The 20,966-nt window shown below is 43.1% G+C and overlaps 1 non-coding gene across 1 annotated transcript; it reads right to left on the reverse strand.

Moving 5' to 3' along the window:
- Window positions 1-11,929: 11,929 nt before the first annotated feature.
- On the reverse strand, window positions 11,930-12,059 carry LOC112586694. Its single transcript, XR_003111187.1, has one exon. It is a non-coding gene; the product is annotated as a small nucleolar RNA SNORA13 (small nucleolar RNA).
- Between the last annotated feature and the right edge of the window lie 8,907 nt (window positions 12,060-20,966).

Genomic DNA, 20,966 nt, shown 5'->3' on the forward strand with positions numbered 1-20,966 from the left:
TCCTGCACTGCAGATGGATTCTTTACCACTGAGCCACTGGGGAAGCCCATCTTTAGGGGATTTGCATTTCTGTAGAATTAAATTACTTCCAGGTGCCCTCATGCTGGAATGGCTCCTAAGAATAATGCTATCACCCACAGAGCCAACTCACCCAATTATAATGATTAAAGTGTGGGCTAGTGGTTCTATTGGAATAGGAATGTGTGCCCAGTACCAAAATTATGTTGGTTGTGGAAGAGCAAGATTTGGAATGTATGGAAACAGAAGCTAGTACACAGAGATTTCTTAGAATTGTTAGACATGTAAATTATAAGGGCAGGATTTGGTCTCATAGATGTCTGGTCAAAATAGGAGTACTATTTGATAATGCAGCATATTCACTAAACATTTTTCAGGGCTTCTCAGGTGGCACTAGTGGTAAAGAATCTGTCTGCCAATGCAGGAAACATAAGAGATGCAGGTTCAACCCTGGGGAGGACACGGCAACCCACTCCATATTCTCGCCTGGAAAACACCATGAACAGAGGAGCCTGGTGGGCTACAGTCCATGGGGTCACAAAGAGTCAGATAGGACTGAAGTGACTGAGCACGCACATAAGCAATCTTAAAATATATAGATGTATATATATAATATATAAATAACTATGTTATATAATAATATATATATAAAGCCGTACTTTAAGAAATATCTTTCTCTTTCTATAGAAAAATATCATAAAATCACTCTCATATAAACAAGTGATTAAGAGTATACAGCCAGTTCAGTTCAGTCGCTCAGTCATGTTCAACTCTTTGCGAACCCATGAGCTGCAGCACGCCAGGCCTCCCTGTCCATCACCAACTCCCGGAGCCTACCCAGATTCATATCCATTGAGTCAGTGATGTCATCCAACCATCTCATGCTCTGTTGTCCCCTTTTCCTCCTGCCCTCAATCTTTCCCAGCATCAGGGTCTTTTCAAATGAGTCAGCTTTTTGCATCAGGTGGCCAAAGTATTGGAGCTTCAGCTTCAACATCAGTCCTTCCAGTGAGCACCCAGGACTGGTCTCCTTTAGGATGGACTGGTTGGATCTCCTTGCAGTCCAAGGGACTCTCAAGAGTCTTCTCCAACACCACAGTTCAAAAGCATCAATTCTTTGGTGCTCAGCTTTCTTTATAGTGCAACTCTCACATCAATAAAGCCAAGATATGTACAAAACATAGAGGTTTTTCAGGCCACAAATCAATAAAAACACTGAATTAGATTTGTGATGTTTGTGGTATTTGTCATATTTATATAATTTTTAAATTTACTGTGACTATTTTATCATTTTAAATAAACATTCTCCTTCCTGCCTAATTTTATATTTGTAAATTTGTGTTCTCTGGCTCACAATAGACCTCCAAAATTACCTACATTTCAGGCCCCACGAGATCCACACAGGCCACTGATTAGAGACGTTCTCTCTGAAACCAGAGCAGAAGGGTGGCCAAAATAAAAGTTAAAATTTTGATTTAGTAATCTGAAATTTTATTCCTGGATTTCAGTTTTAGTTCTGTGAATTTCCTTTCTCACTCAGTTTTCTTGAGATATAGTTTACATATGGCAGAGATCTTAATTTTGATTACATTAAATTACAGAGACCTTAATTTTATATACATTTGACAAGTGTATGTATGAGATAATAGAAAATACATACATTGGTCTCTGCCCCCAGTTCCTGGCACAGAGCTTTAAAACCCAAGTGATAAGTGCGCTTGGATCATCTTCTGTTCTATTGAGGTGACTGTGGGTGGACTCCTGGCTGGCTCCTGGTGGGGGCTGGTTAGCAGAAAGACCAAGCCATGATTAAAAGCTTGGGATTTTAGCCCCAGTTAATTACTGATCATGTCTATGTAAGGAAGTCTCCAGAAAAATGTCAGTAGCACAGTGTGCATGGTGTTCAGAGAGCTTCCAGGTCCAAACACGTCCACACTGAGAGGGTAACACATTCTAACTCCATGAAGACAGAAGCTCCTGCCCTCAGGACCTTCCCGACCTCACCCTGGGCACCTCTTCATTTGGCTGCTCACCTGCATCCTTTATCATATGCTTTAATAAACTGGTAAAGGTAAGTAAATGTTTCCCCACATTCTGTGAGCTACTCTAGCAATCCATCAAACTGAGGAGGGGGTCATGGGACCCTCTAACTTAATAGCCACTTCAGACAGAAGTTGTGAGTAAAACCTGGGAACCTACTTCTGGCAGTCGGCGTCTGAAGTCTTACCCTGTGGGTTTGGACAGTACCTCCAGGTAGACTGCGTCAGGACTGAGGCCAGCCAGGGTCACAGGGAATTTGCCCGGGGTAGGAAAAGCTCCCACACATTTGGTGACCAGAAACACTGGACGTGTGTTCCTTGTGGATGTGGTGGTAGTGTGTGAGTAAAGGAGACACACAGGAGAAGCTGAAAAGGGAAAGATGGGGGTTCTCCCTACACAGGAGAACTGAGTTAGGTTTTTCTAACTCAGTGGAAACCCATGAAACTAACACCCAAATGAAGATATAAAACATTTTCATAACCCCTCCAAATTCTCTTGTGTCACTTTCCAGTAAATACATCCCCACTAGAGGCAACTGGTACTTTAATTTTTATCACCAGAGATGAGTTTGCTGCTGCGCAACTTCATATAAGTGGAACAGTGAAGTACATATATGTTCGTTTCTGACTGCTTGCTTAAGCATATGTTTCTGAGACTCATCCATGCTATACCATGCATCCATCATCTCTTCCTTTTTATTGCTGAGTAGTTTTCCATTGTGAAGCTGTAGCGCAACGTGTCCATTCTCCTGTTAAACATTTGGGCTATTTTCAGGTTTGGGATATTATGAATAAAGCTGCTACATACATTTGTATATAAGTTGTTTTGTGAAGATTGTTGATTCTCTTGGGAATGTACTTAGGAATGGGATTGCTGGATCCTATGATAGGAGAAGATGTATATATGTGAACATCCATGTACATATTGGGAAAGGGCATGATAACACACTCTAGTATTCTTGCCTGGAGAATCCCATGGACAGAGGAGCCTGGCAGGCTATAAGCAATAGACTTGCACAGAGTTGGACACAACAGAAGCAACTTAGCACACACAATGTGTGTATATATGTATATGTATATATATACATATATACACTAACCATTATTGAAAATAAGATGTTAAAGTCTCCAGATATTATTGTTAAATTGTATATTTCTCCCTTCAATTTTTCTTTCTATACTTTGTAATATGCACCCAACTGCCTCTACTGTTTCTAATGGAAAATCAGGCATTAATCTTATTGGGATTCTCTTGAAAATGATGTCACTTTTTCTTGCTGCTGTCGATTTTTTTTCTCATTATCTTTGACTTTCAGCATTTGTGTTTATTGTGCTAAGAGTTTGTTGAGCTTCTTGGATATACAGATTTTTGTGTACCAAATACGGGAAGTTTTCAGCCATTATTTCTCCTTTCTCTCCTCTCCTTCTCTTTGTGTATGTATATTGTTATGCTTATTGGTGTCCTATGTTTCTTTGAGATTCTCTTCACTTTTCATCATTTTTCTCTGTTCTTAGATTACATAATCTCTATAAATCTATTTTTTTAATTGTTGACTCTATTTTGCCTGGTCAAAAGTAATGTTGAAGCTCTCTAGTGAGTTTTTCATTTCTGTTATACTTTTTGACTCCAGAATTTCCATTTGGTTCTTTTTTTATAGTTTCTATCTCTTTATCTATTTTCTCTTTATCTATTATCTCTCTTATCTCTATATCTATGTTTCTATTACGAGACATTGCCATCATTCCTTCCTTTGCTTCTTTAAGAATTGTTTCTGTAACCTCTTTAGGCATGGTTATAATGACTGCTCTGGAGTCTTTACCTGTTAAATTCAACAATTGAGCCCCTTCGTAGGCACTGTGTTGCTTCTTCTTTCCTGAGTAGGGTTACACTTCCCTGTCTCTCTGCATGTCTCATAATTAATTGTTAAAAGTATACTATTTGTTGAAAGGTGTACATTTTGGACAATATATTGTAGCAACTCTGGATGCTGATCTCTTTCCATGCTGGGGCTTGTTGTTTTGGTCTGTTGATTTCAGCTGATTGGTCTGTTGTGTTCAGGGCCCCGGGGTACACATTGCTCCTCAGTCTGACCCAGTTAAATCAGGCCACTTGGCAGGTGTTGTTTTTGAGGCAGGTCTTAGAGGTTTGTTTTGACTTTAGAAGTGTTTTCCATAGTGGTCTCTTTCCCTGATTTTTTTTTTTCTGGCTAGGTGAGCTAGCGCACAGTTTAGCATGTTGCTCTAATGAAACTATCCGCCTCCACTTAATTGCTCACCAACGAAATCTCCATTGTTTTTGAGGGTGTTCTTTGTCTTGGATGTTCTCACATTGTTTCAGATAAAGTCAGTTCCTTGAGAAGCTGAGAACTGAGATGCTCTCTAATCCTATAGACTGTCTCTCCCTCTGAGCAGAATCTCAGGAAACTGGCTTCTCTTGCAGAGACACCCTGCTCTAGGGGCTGGGAGCTGGGTAGGTGGCTTGCCTCTCTCGGCATGGAACATCTGCTCCATGAGCAAGCTGGAGCAAGGGCAGTTGAGGCCTGATATTCGTCGCTGGCTGAGCTTGTGGTGGAGCCTCTACACTGAGTGTGGGCTGGGTGGAGGAAGAGTGCCCTGATCTCTCAGCCACACTCCCCACAAATTTAGCCTCTGCAGCTCCGCAGCTCTCACTACTGTCCACCAGCTCTCATCCACCGTCGTGGGTGGATGGCACCTCTCCATTCTTCTAGGCTAGCTCATGTGCTGGGCAGGTGTATTTGTGAACTCAGTAACAAAATACCATAGGCAAGGTGGCTTAAACAACAAAGTATCTTCTCAGGTTCTGGAGGCTGGAAGTCTGAGAACAGAGTACTGGCATGGTCAGGCTCTGGTGACCTCTCTTGCTGGCTTGTGGATGGCCAAGTTCTCAATGCATCCTTTCATGTTGGAGAGAGAGATAGAAAGGAAGGGGCAAGCTCTCTGGTTTTCTGGTTTCTCTTTTTAAGGGTACTAATCCCATTATGAGGGCCCCACCCTCATGGCTTCATCTAAACCTAGTTATCTCCAGAGACCCCCTACCTCCAAATGTCATCACACCGAGGATTAGGGCTTCAGCCTACGAATTTTGGGGGAATGTACAAGCATTCGGTACGTATCAGCAGGTTTCAGTGGCTTTCAGAAGCAGAAAGCAGAAACTGTGGCATGCCCTTGAGGCAGAACCCTGACAGCATGATACATATAGTTGCTATATTGATTATGCTGTTAGATTTTCTACATAATTTTATTTTTTGCCCAATTGACCTGTGGCCTGTGTTGTACTAAAGTGCTGTCTCCTGGTTTGAGTGTAGTTTTCTGTATGTCTCTTGTATATCCTAACTGTCTGATTTATAAAGGTAGTTGCTATGCTGTTTATGTCATATATATTCACAGCTGAAGTATTATCATTGTGAATTCAGCTCTTGCCATTATCAGGTATTCTTCCGTCTCATTTAATGCTTTTTGTCCAGATTCAGCATTTTCTGAGAACATGATCACAAGCTCTCCTTTCTTATTGCCTTATTTGCCCTCTATACCTTTATGCATCTCCCCAGTTCTAGCCATTCTGAATCAGTTTGATTTAGTTGTATCTCCTGAGCACAGAGAGGGGTTTTACTTTGTGAACCAATCTGAAAATCTTTTTAATAGGCAAGTTTCCATTTACATGCATTGAAATGAGCGACAGGCTTGATTTGCTATTAATGTCTATTTTGACATTGGATTTACTGTGCATTTTGGTGGCTCCAATGGTAAGGAATCTGCCTGCACTGTAGGAGACCTTGGTTCGATCCCTGGGTTGGGAAGATCTCCTGGAGAAGGGAATGGCAACCCACTCCAGTGTCTTTGCCTGGACAAGCCCATGGACAGAGGAGCCTGGTGGGCTATAGTCCATAGGGTCCTAAAGAGTTGGACATGACTGGGTGACTAACACTTTCACTTACTTTTTGTTTTAACATGTTCCTTTCTCTGGGTATGGCTTCCCTGGTGGCTCAAATGGTATAGAATCTGCCTGCAATGCAGGAGACATGGGTTCGATCCCTGTGTCAGGAAGATCCCCTGGAGAAGGAAATGGCAATCCACTCCAGTACTTTTGCCTGGAGAATTCCATGGACAGAGGTACAGTCTACGGTGTTGCAAAGAGACAGACATGACTGAGCGACTAAAACTTTTCTCTGTGTAGTATGTTTTCTTTTCTCACTAAAAATTTAAAAAATATAATTTATTTGGCTGTGCTGGGTCTTAGTTGCAGTCCATGGGATCTTCCGTCTTCACTGTGGCATGTGGGATGTGGGATTTTTAGTTGTGGCATGCGAACTCTTAGTTGCAGCATGTGGGATCTAGTTCCCAGGCCAGAGATCGAACCCAGGCCCCTTGCATTGGGAACCCAGAGTCTTAACTGCTGGCTCCCCAGGGAAGTCCCTCTGCCCAAGTTTTAGTAGCTGTGGGCTTCCCTCAGACAACAAGGCATCACAGTGGAAAATTACCCAGTTCTGGTCTCTTCTAAGCATCAACCCCGCTCCTTTCTGCTTCCTTTTGATTGTTCTCTAGTGCCCTCAAGTGGTTGTTTTTATATTTTGATAGGAATTCATAACTGTTATTTGAGGAGGATTGATCCAAACATATCCTTCCACCGTTATTGCAAGACTCTCATTTTTATATTATCTTGGGTTTTGTTTTGTGGTACTGGGGGTGTCTATTTCTGCTTGAGTTTTTGATCTGTGACTGGGTGGTTTTATATCTGCAAATGTTTAAGAATGTTTAATTCGGTTTGGTTATTGTACATATTTCTTTCTGCTTCATTTTGGAGAAGGATTTTTTTACTGGCTGAAATGTTATGATTTCTATTTTACGTTACCTTTGTGTGTTGGCTTTGTGCGTTATCTGCCATTTGCCATTCGCCATTCATTTGAAATGTTCTGGTTTTTTCTTTGACTAGCAATAACAGACAGGGATAAGGATTTCAGACAGGTTGCTATATTTCACAGTTCAAGAGCGCCCTCTTCTGTTGATTCAAAAAATTGTAGTTCCTTAACTAATTGGGCTTTTGGGGGCGTAGGTTCGGAGAAGGCAATGGCACCCCACTCCAGTACTCTTGCCTCGAAAATCCCTTGGACGGAGGAACCTGGTAGGCTGCAGTCCGTGGGGTCGCTAGAGTCGGACACAACTGAGCGACTTCATTTTCACTTTTCACTTTCATGCATTGGAGAAGGAAATGGCAACCCACTCCAGTGTTCTTGTCTGGAGAATCCCAGGGACGGGGGAGCCTGGTGGGCTGCCGTCCATGGGGTCGCACAGAGTCGGACACGACTGAAGCGACTTAGCAGCAGCAGCAGGGGGTAGGTTAGAATATTCGATTTTGTTCTACTAGTTATTTTTAAAACTTTGCTTAACTTCCTGAGGAGCTAACAGTGTTTCATTTCTTGTCTGTGATGACTGCAAGAGTGTTCACCTAGAGAAAATTCAGTGAGCTGCATGCTTATGTGTATATTTATATTTCAATATACGCATGTGTCTATAAAAAGCTAAAATATACTTAAGTGTATAATTCTGCAAAGACTAATGTCAATAATGGTATTATGTTAGAGGAAATTATCCTCCATCTTCCATTTCCGTAATGACTTACCTACTACTTTTGTCCGTGTGACTCTAAATTATACTTTGCACATATGTCTAAGTACACCTACTGACATCTTACAGATACTTGTTTTAAAATCATTGGATGCTCACTGCCAGTCTTTTCAAATTATATCTTTAGCTTTCATGAATTCTTTACCTTGATTCATCTTGCAGCTGGCTGAAGTACAACATGAAATAATTTTAGTGGAAAACAGCTTTCCTTCATAGTTTCAGCATTAAAACTAGCACAACCTTGAATATTTAAGACTGTCTTTCTATTGCTTCCAAGAGCTTATGTGACGATGTTTTATTTTCGGACATCCATACTGTGGTATGATATGAATTCAGCCCATTTTTAGAAAAATAAATGAAAGATTCTTTAAATTCTATAGTACTTTACAATTTTCAAAACTTTCACACACCTGATTTCGTGTAACCCCATAATAATCCTTTCCCCCGCTCCTATATTGGCCCTTCCCCTGTCCCTCTCGCCACTGGTAACCATGGGCATCCCAGGTGGCTCAGTGGTAAAGAATCTGCCTGCCAATGCAGAAGATGCACGAGACCCGAGTTTGATTCCTGGGTGAGAAGATCCCCTGGAGAAGGAAATGGCAACCCACTCCAGTATTCTTGCCTGGAAAATTCCACGGACAGGAGCCTGGTGGGCTACAGCCCATGAGGTCGCAAAGAGTCAGACATGACTTAGCGGGCACACACACACACAGGTAATTGCTGGTTTGTACTCTATATCGGTAAGTCAAAGCTAACACAGTTTTAGAAATTCCATTGTCTAATTTTTTGTTGCCAGCATGTAGAAAGACAATTGATTTTTTAGTATTAATCTTGTATCTAGTGACCTTAATGCATTTATTAATATAGTTTATTGGTTGATTCTTTTGAATTCTCTCTGTGTAGGATTGCTTCATCTCTAAATTTAAAAGAAAATTCTATTGTCTGCTCTCCCGCAGGACTCTATTCCCTGCTTTACTGTGAAACAGCAAGTGCCCTCAAAGGAAAGGCCTGAGGAAATGAGAAACCCTCCTTCACCATGTTTCCCTTGTCTCAGGTACTGTCGCCCCTCAAATCCTGCCTGTGTTACATGTTCTCCAAATACTATAAACAGTTCTTAAATGTACACTGTGCATCTTTTATAGTTGTTTATAGTAAGAGAATTCATCTGATACTAATTATTCCATCGTGATTGGATCAGAAGTGCAGCTTGCCTTTTGGCTTTGTTTATAATTGTATTTTCAACTTACTTGCTGCAATGTGGGAGACCTGGGTTCGATCCCTGGCTTGGGAAGATCCCCTGGAGAAGGGAAAGGCTACCCACTCCAGTATTCTGGCCCTGTATAATCCATGGGATCATAGGATTTATTCTTTACCTTTAAATCTTAAGATTAACCAAGAAATGTATAGGTGTTGAATGCTTTTCATTAATTTATTGTTTCATGGGAATCTTTTTGATATGCAGTAGGGTCTTTACCTCAGTTCCATCAAATATTATTCTACTTATTTTGTATATAAGTCAGTGAAAAGAGCCACAATCAAAGAGCCCTGTCTCATAGTTTCATCATTAAACACAGACATCCGCCTGCCTTTTCCCTCCTTGGATGGAAGAGTGAAGGGACAGCCCCTCCATATTGTGCCCTCCACCAGACCCCTCTCTTCCCTGGAGAATTAACTTCTTATTCTCCTGCATCTTTGGTTCCTTCCCCACTGCTGAATCACCAGCAGCAAACAAGCGCCCTCTAGTACCCCTCATCCTAAAAGAAAGAAAACTGGCCTTGACCACGCGTCTTCGCCAAGCCCATTGTGCCTCCCCTTCAGAGGGAAACTTACCAAAATTCCCTTCATTCTCTTTTGTCATTTTCTTCCATTTTCTCCTCAGCCCTCTCAGACTGCCTCCCCTGCCCTGACCGCCATCACACAGAACTCTGTTGAAACTTCCCTTGTCAAAGCTGCCAGTCGGCTCCGTTTGTCAACTACTATAATCGCTTCATGCCTCATTCAGTTTCTCAACAACATTCAAAACACACTTTCTTCTTTTGGCTTCTGTGACCACATACAGGCCAGGTTTTTCTCCTATCTTTTTCATTTTTTATCCTATGTATATTCTCCCTGGATGATCTAATTTAGTCCTTTGAGTTAAATATATTTGTATACTGGTGACTTCCAAATATATACATCTTTGGCTCAGGTGTTCCTTGAGAGATGAGACTGAATCTCTAGTTGCTTGTTTAACATGTGCACACAGCTGTCTAAAGCTAATGCAGAGAAAAATGGGCCCCATTCCCTCTCTTCATGCCTGTTAATCCTTCATTTGCTTCCATTTCTGTACATGGCCCTATCATATATTCACTTGTTCAACCCAAAACGGTGATCATCTGCAATCCACCCCTTCGCCTCAACTCTTATTTCCCACTTTTCTGTAAGTCACATCAGGTACACCTGCAAAATGCATTCCAAAAACTTCTACTTCTGTTTTGCCTGTAATTGGTGACATTCAAGTCACCACCATCTCACCATTACTACGTCTCTAACTGGGCTCTGTGGTTCCACAGTTGCCCTCAACAGTACCTCCTCCATACACCACCAGAATTACCCCCCTTTAAAATGTGATGTATATCTTATCATCCTCCTAAACCCACCAGTGGCTGCCTCGTAATAAAGTCCAAGCTCTGCCCCGCTGTCTATAATTTATACATGCTTCAGCTCCTGCCCAGCCACAAAGAACCAGAGAGCAATCCCATTATGTACACAGAAGGCAGCAACTCTCATAGCTTTCACACTTATCATATCATTTGTTTACACGATACTTGTCTACTTATGAAATGTAAAGAATGAACATTATTACACAAAACAGACATCCATCCACAAACAAAGGCACCTTTGTGGGAGTTGCAGGATCTGGGAGGCCCACCTACCTGTATACCCAGTAATAGGCAGACAGATTTCAGTATAGGCGGCAAAACCAGGGGAGCCAGTGAACCTGCCCAAATCCCACTCTTGCTGTGATTGGGAAAAAAGAAAAAACAAAAACACCTGGAGAGTGCTGACCTGGGCAGATACTCGTGCATGAGAGAGAATTTGCAGAAGTCCAGCCGTCCTGAGGGGAGATTCCAGCATGCCATTCTAGACACAACAAAAACAAAACACAGCAGACCAAACACAGTTTGGTCACAGCAGAGGGGGTGGTATGAGAAGCTTTCCTAGTGTCCCCCCGCCAAGGAAGCACTGTGCCAGGCTGACATAATCAATGGTGGCACCCTCTCCCCAGGGGGAAGGAGAGTTGGGAGTGAGTAGCCAGCTATTCCAGTTGTGTGGGACAAACCCGGTTCTCTCCAGCAGCACTCAGGGTCCTGAGGTGGGTCTTTCATGACTGGAGGTGGGGAAAGGGGCAGAGAAGGGAAGCCTTTCCTGTTGATTGCACTCAGCAGGAAGGGCAGCCACAAATCCCTCGGAGTATCACCTGTGCATCTCCCTACTAGATCCATGGGCCAGTGTTAAACCCACACCTCAGCCTAGTCTGTGGCATCTCCACGTGAGTGCTTCACAGTGCAGCTGCGAAAGCAAGCTCCTGTGGACACAAAGCCCGCGAAGACAGGCTACTCAGTGTGGGCAGGGGAGAAGCCACCAAGTGGAGCTGTAGCACCACCTGCTGGAAAACCAGAGAGCGTTCCAGGAACCTGCCTGGTGACATGTAAGAAGCAAGCAGTTCAGTCGCCCAGTCGTGTCTGACTGTTTGTGACCCCATGGACTGCAGCACGCCAGGCCTCCCCGTCCATCACCAACTCCTGGAGTTGACTCAAACTCATGTCCATGGAGTCGGTAATGCCATCCAACCATCTCATCCTCTTCCATCCCCTTCTCCTCCCACCTTCAGTCTTTCTCAGCATCAGGGTCTTTTCCAATGAGTCAGTTCTTTGCATCAGGTGGCCAAAGTACTGGAGTTTCAGCTTCACCTTCCAATGAATATTCAGGACTGATCTCCTGTAGGATGGACTTTTGGATCTCCTTGCAGTCCAAGGGACTCTCAGGAGTCTTCTCCAACACCACAGTTCAAAAGCATCAATTCTTGGGCGCTCAGCTTTCTTTATAGTCCAACTCTCACATCCATACATGACCACAGGAAAAACCATAGCTTTGACTAGAGACGGACCTTTGTTGGCAAAGTAATGTCTCTGCCTTTTAATATGTTTAACATGCTGTCTAGGTTGCCTTTTTTTTTTTCTTTTTTCAGCTATTACTAATGCAGCTCCTACTCCAAAGATTTCAGATACAAGGGCAGAAAAGGCTGCAAAGGTGTTTGGTTTATGCCTTGACACCACAGTCACTGATTTCCAAAAGTGAACGGGCAGCACAAAGGCTGCATGTTCATATTTTCTCTTTCTTTCTGATTCAATCTGGGGAGATTGTACATTTCTAGGAATTTGTTCATTTATTTAGGTTTTCAATTTTGTTGGTGTATAATTAATAATAATCTCTTATGAACCTTTGTATTTCTCTGGTGTCTCTTGTAACTTCTCCTGTTTGATTTCTAATTTTATTTATTTTGGCCCTCTCTCTCTTTTTTTTTTTTGGCAACTGGCTAAATTATCAATTTTGCTTGCTGCTGCTGCTAAGTCGCTCCAGTCGTGTTCGACTCTGTGCAACCCTATAGACGGCAGCCCACCAGGCTCCCCCGTCCCTGGGATTCTCCAGGCAAGAACACTGGAGCGGGTTGCCATTTCCTTCTCCAATGCAGGAAAGTGAAAAGTCAAAGTGAAGTTGCTCAGTTGTGTCCGACTCCTAGTGACCCCATGGACTGCAGCCTACCAGGCTCCTCCGTCCAAGGGATTTTCCAGGCAAGAGTACTGGAGTGGGGTGCCATTGCCTTCTCCATCAGTTTTGCTTACCTTTTCTCAAATATTCAACTTTTAGTTCTACTGATCTTTTCTATTTTTTAAAAGTATCTATTTCATTTATATATCTGCTCTGAGCTTTATGATTTATTTTCTCCCACTAACTTTGGGCTTTGTTTGTTCTTCTTTATCTTTATCCAGTTCTTTTAGGTGTGAGGTTAGGTGGTTAGAGGTATTTCTTATTTCCTGAGGTGGGCTTGTGTTGCCATAAACTTCCCTCTTAGAACTGCCTTAACTGAGTTCCATACATTTTGGACCTCTGTGCTTTTGTTCTCGTTTGTCTCCGGGTACGTACATCTCTGATTTCCTCAGTGACCCACTGATTGTTTACTGGCCTGTTGTGTAGCCTCCATGTGTTTCTGTTTTCTGCAGTTTTTTTCCTGTAGTGCATTTCTAGTCTCATAGCATTGTGGTAAGAAACGATGCTTGATATGATTTAAATTTTCTTAAATTTATTGAGGCTTGTTTTATGGTTTAGCATGTGAATCTATCCCAGAGAATGTCCTATGTGCACTTGAAAAGAATGTGTATTCTGCTGCTTCTGGATGGATATATATATATAGATATAGATAGATAGATAGATAATTTTTTTTTTCCTCTCAGGATGATCTGTCCTTTGACATAATTTGGTCATTAAAGTCACCTCCTATTATTATGTCACTGTCATCTTCTTTTATGACTGCTGATATTTGGCTGATGTATTCAGGTGCTTCTGTTTTGGGTGCATGCATATTTACAGCTGTTTTATCTTCCTCTGGGACTGAACCCTTTACATTATGTCATGTCCTTTTTTGTCTCTTGTAACTGTCTGTTTTAAAGTTTGTTTTGTCTATATAAGCACTGCTACCTCAGCTTTCTATTTCCATTTTCATGGACTATCTTTTCTAATCCTCTCTCTTTCAGTCTGTGTTATCTTTAGATCTGAAGTGAGTCTCCTGTAGGCAGCATATATATGTGTCTTGTTTTTGTGTTCATTCAACCACTCTTTATCTTTTGATTGGACATTTAGTCCATTTACAATTAACTAATTATTGCTAATTATGTATGTATTGCATTTTGTTGATGTTTTGGCATTGTCTTGCAGTTCTCTTTCGTTTCTTTCTTCTTTTGGTCTCTTCCCTTGTGATTTGCTAATTATTTTTAGTATTATGTTTGCATTCCTTTCTCTTTTGTGTGTGTGTGTATATCTACTGTAGATTTTTCGTTTGTGGTTACTATGCTGCTGCTGCTGCTAAGTCACTTCAGTCGTGTCCGACTCTATGCGACCCCATAGACGGCAGCCCACCAGGCTCCCCCGTCCCTGGGATTCTCCAGGCAAGAACACTGGAGTGGGTTGCCATTTCCTTCTCCAATGCATGAAAGTGAAAAGTGAAAGTGAAGTCGCTCAGTCGTGTCCGACTCTTCGCAACCTCATGGACTGCAGCCTACCAGGCTCCTCCGTCCATGGGATTTTCCAGGCAAGAGTACTGGAGTGGGGTGCCATCGCCTTCTCCGTGTGGTTACTATAGGTTCATATTAACAATATATATGAGTATTTTAGTTGATGATCTAAAGTTTACAAATCTAAGAACCCTGCATTTTTACTCCCCTGTACACACATTTAATATTTTTGATGTTATATTTTACATCTTTTTGTGTATTGCTTAACTACTTAGTATAGATATAGATGCTTTTTTGTACTTTTGTCTTTTAACCTTCCTACTAGCTTTATAGGTAGTTTATCTACTACTTTTGCTATATATTTGTCCTTTCATAATTTAAAAATTTTCAGTTGTGGCCTTTTCCCTTACTGTTTAGAGAAGTCCCTTTAACATTTCTTGTAAAGCTAGTTTCATGGTGCTGGAGTCTTTCAGCTTTTGCTGGTCTGTAAAACTCTTTATTTCTCCTTCAAATCTGACTGATGGCTTAGGCAGGTATTCTTGGTTGTAGGATTTTTCCTTTCATCGTTTTAAATGTATCACTCCCTTCTAACCTGATAGTATTACGGGAGTTCCTTTGTACATAACTGGTTGCTTTCCCTTGTTGCTTTTAATATTCTCTCTTTAATTTTTGCCATTTTAGTTGCAGTTGGTGTGCTTCTGTTTGGGTTCATCTTGTTCAGGGCTCTCTGTGCTTTCTGGACCTGGATGTCTGTTTCCTTTCCCAAGTTAGTTCAGCTGTTACGTCTTCAAATATGTTCTCTGTTCCTCTCTGTCTTCTCCTTCTGGGGCCTCTATAATGTCAATATTATTAATAGCATGCTGGATGTTGTTTCAGAGGTCTCTGAAACTGTCCTCATTTTTTCAAATTATTTTACTTTTTTCTGTTCAGCTTCCCTCTGATTTTATTCTGTCTTCCAGGTTGCTGATCTGCTTCTCTCATCTGCTAATCTACTCGTGACTTTTTTCTAGTGCATTTTTTCACTTCAGTTAGTATATTCTTCAGCTCTTTTTGGTTCTCTTTGTATTTTCCAACTCTTTGTTTTATACCTCTGTCTTCCGATGAGAAGATATATTCCATTCTTCTTCTGAGTTCTTTGACCATCTTTACAGTCATACCTTGAATTCTTTCTTGAGTAGACTGGTTATCTCCACTTAGTTCTCCTTCTAGAGTTTTCTCATGTTCCTTTGTTTGGAACATATTTCTCCGACTCACTTTGCCTGATTCTGTATTTCTGCTATGTGCGCTCAGTCATGGCTGACTCTTTGCAACCCCATGGACTGTAGCCCGCCAGGCTCCTCTGTCCTTGGGGATTCTCCAGGCAGGAATACTGGAGTGGGTTCCCATGCCCTCCTTCAGGGGATCTTCCCGACCCAGGAATCAAACCAGGGTCTCTCACATTGCAGGTGGATTCTTTACCAGCTGAGCTACCAGGGAAGCCCCTCTCTATTATATGTTTCTATGTATTTGGAAGATTGGTTATGTTTCCTGATCTTGGAGATACGGCCTTACATGAGAGAGTCCTCTGAGGCCCAGCAGGGCACTCCCTTCTGATCTCTAGAGCTATGTGCTCTGGGGGCACCCTCTGTCTGTGCAGTGTGTACCCTTCTGCTGTAGTGGGCTGGTAGGTGTGGATAACCCTGGCCAGGTTGGTTGTCAGGCCTTGCCTAGTGTGGAGGCTTCCAGCTGCTGCTAGGTGGGGCCTCGGCTCAGGGGGTCCTATGGCTGGTGTCTGCCAACCGGTGGGCAGAGCTGGGTCCTGGGGTCTGTGGCTGCAAGGTCAGGGGGTTGGATCTGGTGTCAGCCTGCTGCGGGCAGGGCCAGATCCCGAATGCTGGCTGAGGGCGCTGGCTGTCCTGGGCTACTGCTGACATACTGGCGGGCAGCACCAGGACCTGGGGCAGCCTGCAGTTCAGGGGTCCTATGGCAGCCAGCCTGCTGGCAGGTGGGGCTGTGACCCTGCCTGGACAGCTGTTTGACCTGGGTTTTCTAGGACTGGTGCCGACTAGCTGGTGGGGCAGGGCTGGGCCCCAGCACTAATAAGCTAGAGGGAGGATTCCAAAATGGCGCTTGCAACACCCATGTCCTCACGGTAGGATGAGCTCCCTAAACTGGTAGCTGCCCGCCTCTGTCTCTAAGGTGATCCCCTGTTGTCTCTTGCTTCTCTGACCCAGACTCCTTTCAAATTACTCTTTATGCCCTGGGTCCTGGGTGTGTGTAATTTTGTGTGTGCCCTTTAAAAATGGAGTCTTTATTTCCTACAGCCCTCTGGCTCTCCTGAAAGCAAGCCCCGATGGCCTTCTGATGGCTTATCTTCCGGGTAACCTTCAAGCTGGGGAGCCCTATCTGGGGCTTGGTCTCCTTGCTCCTTGGGAAGGACTACTGCCATAGTAATAATCCTCCAATTTGTGGGTTGCCTACCCAGGGGTATGGGTGTAGTGAAAGTTTGGTTGCTCAGTCACGTCCGCCTCTTTGAGACCCCATGGATTGTAGTCTACCAGGCTCCTCCGTCCACGGGATTTTCCAGGCAAGAGTACCGGAGTGGGGTGCCATTTCCTTCTCCAGAGGATCTTCCTGACCCAGGGATCAAACCCGGGTCTCTCACATTGTAGGCAGACGCTTTACCGTCTGAGCCACCAGGGAAATCATACTGCATCTCTGGCCCTAATTTCCATCTCACGTGGGTCCGTATTCATATCTTTAGTTGTAGATCCTTCTTCTGGTCTTCAGGTCTTTCTCATTGCTGGTCGCTATAAACAGCTGAAGTTTTGGTGTGCCCGTGGGAGGGGGCAAGCTCAGGATCTTCCTTCTCCCCCATCTTGGCCACTCCACAGCTAGTACCTATTTTATGGGCATGAAATTGCTGAAATTATAGGATACATACTTGTTCATCTTTACTAGATAATGTCAAATTGTTCTCAAAAGTCACTGTAAAATGTGCTCCCGGCACTGTGAGTTCCAGGTTCCGTGTTACCAACATCTGGTATTGTTGAACTTGCTCGTTTTTGTCATTCTGGTGGGTCTCTGCTGGTTTCATTTTATGTTGCTTTGATACAAATGAGGCTGACCTTTACATATTTTTCTGTTTATTTATTCGATTAGGGTGATCTTTTTATACTTGTGGTTCCAGCATAATTACTAGAAGGCCTCCTCTCACTTCTCAGTTTGGACAGTAAATTATGCAGCTTTCTATTCTTAGTTGAGTTCTTCTACCACCATGGAAATTCTCTTCTTGCTCTTTAGGACTAAGGATGATACTAACATGGTTAAGTGTCTCTGAGGGAAGAAGACTAAATTTGGGTAGATACAGAGGATGGAGCAAAAAAAAAAAAAAAAGAAAGAAAGGGAAATCGGATGTATCAGCTATGACTACTGGGTCTGACTCAGGATGACCATTTCCGAAATAGTGTGAGGTGGTGCCTTCTCATGGGCACAAGCAGATGGACTTGATCAACATCTGTCAGCAAAGAATTCGTTTACTTATTTTTCAGAAGTGACTCAAGGCACAATCCTTATTTGGAAGTTGGCCCCAGGGCACATTGCAGCCACTCACTCCTCTCTCAACCTTTAATAATTCTTTTAAAAACCTGCATATGAAACCAATAGTACTTTTCATTTTGAAACCATTTAAGGAAGTTCCCTGCTCTTTTGAAAACTCAGTTGTAATGGTGCTATTGAACCACTTCCATATTATACTCAAGTAATCCTTCATTCTCCCCTCCCCCAAAAGGAAATCAAATAAGTAAGCTCTTTGTTAATAATTTATATTGAGGGGTACTTTGCATTTGTGATTTATGGTTCTGGTCTTCTTCCTTGCAAAAACCCTGAGGAAGCATTTGTTCCCCCATCCATGTGGATGAAGGAGAGGAGGCCCCTCACGTCTCGACTGTCCCCCAGTCATTAAGGAGAGGAAGTCATGTCCTTACGTCAGAACTTTGGAGTCTCGGGTTCAGCCCAGCATATGTCCCAGTAAAAGCGCATTTCCTTCCTAATGTGAGTTAACGGGCTTGCATGTACGAACTCATGCTGGGGACCAAATGCCAAATTATTTTCTTGCTCAATATTCTTCTGCCATCATGTCAAATATGAGAAATTTCCTCATTCCAAGTTCATTTCACTTCTAATCGCTTGAACAAAAACTCTCCCCAGACACGCTTGACAAATGTTACTCTCTCTTATTTAGAATGCTCCTTAACAGCTGGAAGAATTTTTCTTCCAAATCTATTCTAAATTGAAGTAAATTTAAAGAAAAATTCCACCTTTGGAAGGAAACCAAAGGTGGGAAATTCTAGCCCTGTTTCTTGAGTTATAACTGACTGTTAGGCAGGGGTCTGTCTTATCATATTTGGTGAACGTAACACTAGTGCTTCCTACAGAAGATGCTGTAATTCACTGCTCACCAGGTTAGGTCCTGCCAGGTGGCTAAGCTTCCCCCCCGGTGGTTTCAGGCCTTCAGGAGGTGCCATCATTCCCTCTGGTCCCACCCAGCTCTTCAGATTGCTAGTGATTTTAACTACAGAGCACCCAGTAGCAAGAGGATCACTGAGTTCACTTGTTTGGAATAATCCTTTCCCAGACTGCTGACGTGTTGATGTGCTGTGAGACACATCAATCACGGTGTTATGAAGACCACATGGCTGTGTTGACCAGTGACGTGTGACTATTTACATTTTAATTATATAAAAAATAAAATCAAGTGGCTTAGTTTCATCAGCAACATTTCAGGTGCTCCGTAGCACCTAGTGGATAGTGCAGTTGTGAAACACTTCCATCCCTGCAGAAAGTCCACTAAACAGGACTGCTTCTTAGTGCCCTGGTGAGCAAGATTTCCCAAACGGCTTTGGTGTCTGCCTTGTGGGCTGCCTCAGAGCTCTTTCAAAGTCCGGCAGAAACTGGCTCTACCCCTTGCATATCACTCTCTTCATGAGGGCCAGGGTGCCTCTTGTTTGTCTCTGCATTCTCCCACTTCCACAGGAAGCCTCTTCAAATTCAGAAATTCACAGGTGTATTGGAGAAGGAAACTTCTGGGCAATGACTTTTTAGAGCAAGGCGACAAGAACGCTCGTCTCATGAGTGCAAGCTACGTAGTTCTGTTGGCTTTGTTTAGCTCTTTATCGCTTGGTCACCCAGTTATCTTCCGTCAGCTGGGTGTCACAAATAAGTGTTCCTGGTTACAGGTGAGCATAGGGTCGTTCCTTACCACCCCCACTCCTCGGGGTACCCTGCCCTCCAGGTACCTCATGCAACCTGATGACATTCCTCAGACTTCCTTGTCTGGTGTCTTTGTTTCTTCCCTAGCCAAACCCTCCACATTTATCTAACTTATCTTATCCGATTTCTCTCTGGATAAGCAGCTCGGTGTACGCACTTAACAGAGCAGAAAGAGAACTTGTCATTTCTGAAGAAAGAAGTGAGGCGGCAAATGTACAGGGTGGAACAAGATTAGGCAGGATCAAAAGGCAAAAGCAGGATGCTCATAACAAAGACAGTTTAAAAATTATAACCTTCACTGTTCACCCTATTGGAATTTACTGGCTGTCAGCGCTCCAGCGCACCGTGGGTGTGAATTGTTAGGCATCCGGATGAGAGATCGGTCTTTATTCCTTCTGGCTCTCTGATGACATCCTCTAGCAAAAGCTCAATGTCATCATTAAAAAGAAAGCACAGCACACTGATGAATTAATTTGAAAATATCTGACAAGCTCGTCCAGTCACAAATCTGGAAATAAATTAATAGGTGTTTTGCATAAAGTACAACAGCATGGAGTTAAGTACCTGGAAAACCAGTCCTTATTGGCTGTGTTAGTCAGAGTTCTCCAGAGAATCCGAACCATAGGATGTGTGTAGAAGTATGTATGTGTGTGGCAGTGAGGGGAAGGTATGTTTAAACACAGGTGCACCTGTGGGGACTGGCAAGTCTGCTCTCCGCAGGGAAGGCTGGCCGGAGTTGATGCTGCAGTCGGGAGTCCAAAGACAGCCTGGAGTCAGAACTCCTTTCTTTTTGGGGATCTCAGTCTTTCCACTCCTTCAACTGCTAGCATGAAGCCCACCCATATTATGCCGAGTCTGAGTCCACTGATTTAAATGTTGATCACATGTCAATGTACCTTCACAGCAACATCTAGACTGATATGTGATCAACAAGACACAACTAGCTACGTTGCCCCAGAAAACTAGCCATTACTGTCACCAAGCATCTAATTAATACGATGAGTGGGTGTATTTGTTAGGGCTGCCATGACAAGCGCTATATAGTCTGGGTGGCTTACACAACAGAAACGTATTTTCTCACAATTCTGGAGGCTGGAAGTCTGAGATCAAGGTGTCAGGAGGGTTGATTTCTTCAGAGGCCTTTCTCCATCTGGCTGTCTTCTTTCTGTATCTTACATTGGACTTCCCTGGTGGCTCAGACAGTAAAGCGTCTGCGTACAATGTGGGAAACCCGGGTTCAATCCCTGGGTCAGGAAGATCTGGAGAAAAGGAAATGGCAACCCACTCCAGTATTCTTGCCTGGAAAATCCCAGGCACGGAGGAGCCTGGTGGGCTCAAGGGGTCACAAAGAGTCGGACATGACTGAGCAACTTCACTCAATTTCACTTTGTACAGGTCTGTGTCCTAACTTTCTCTTCTTACGAGGACACCATTTTCAATTAGGGTCCACCCTATGACCGCACTTGAATGTAATTACCTCTGTAAAGCCTCTATATCCAAGTAGTCACATTCTGGGGTATTGGAAATCTGGGGAGAAGGGGCACAATTTAGCTCTAATAGTGGGAAAGCACAAGAAAATCCAGGGGTTGTGGTGGCTCCCCATTGTGCTGAGAAGTGCTGAGTTCAGTTCAACCACGTGCAAGTGATCAGGGGTAGATCTGAAAGCAGACCAGTTTGCTTTGATAGATGGATAACTTCTCTTGTCATAGGCTTTTAAAAAATGAGTGTTTATATGCTAACCATT

The sequence above is a fragment of the Bubalus bubalis genome, chromosome 8, assembly GCF_019923935.1.
Source record: "Bubalus bubalis isolate 160015118507 breed Murrah chromosome 8, NDDB_SH_1, whole genome shotgun sequence".
NCBI classification, from domain to species: domain Eukaryota; kingdom Metazoa; phylum Chordata; class Mammalia; order Artiodactyla; family Bovidae; genus Bubalus; species Bubalus bubalis.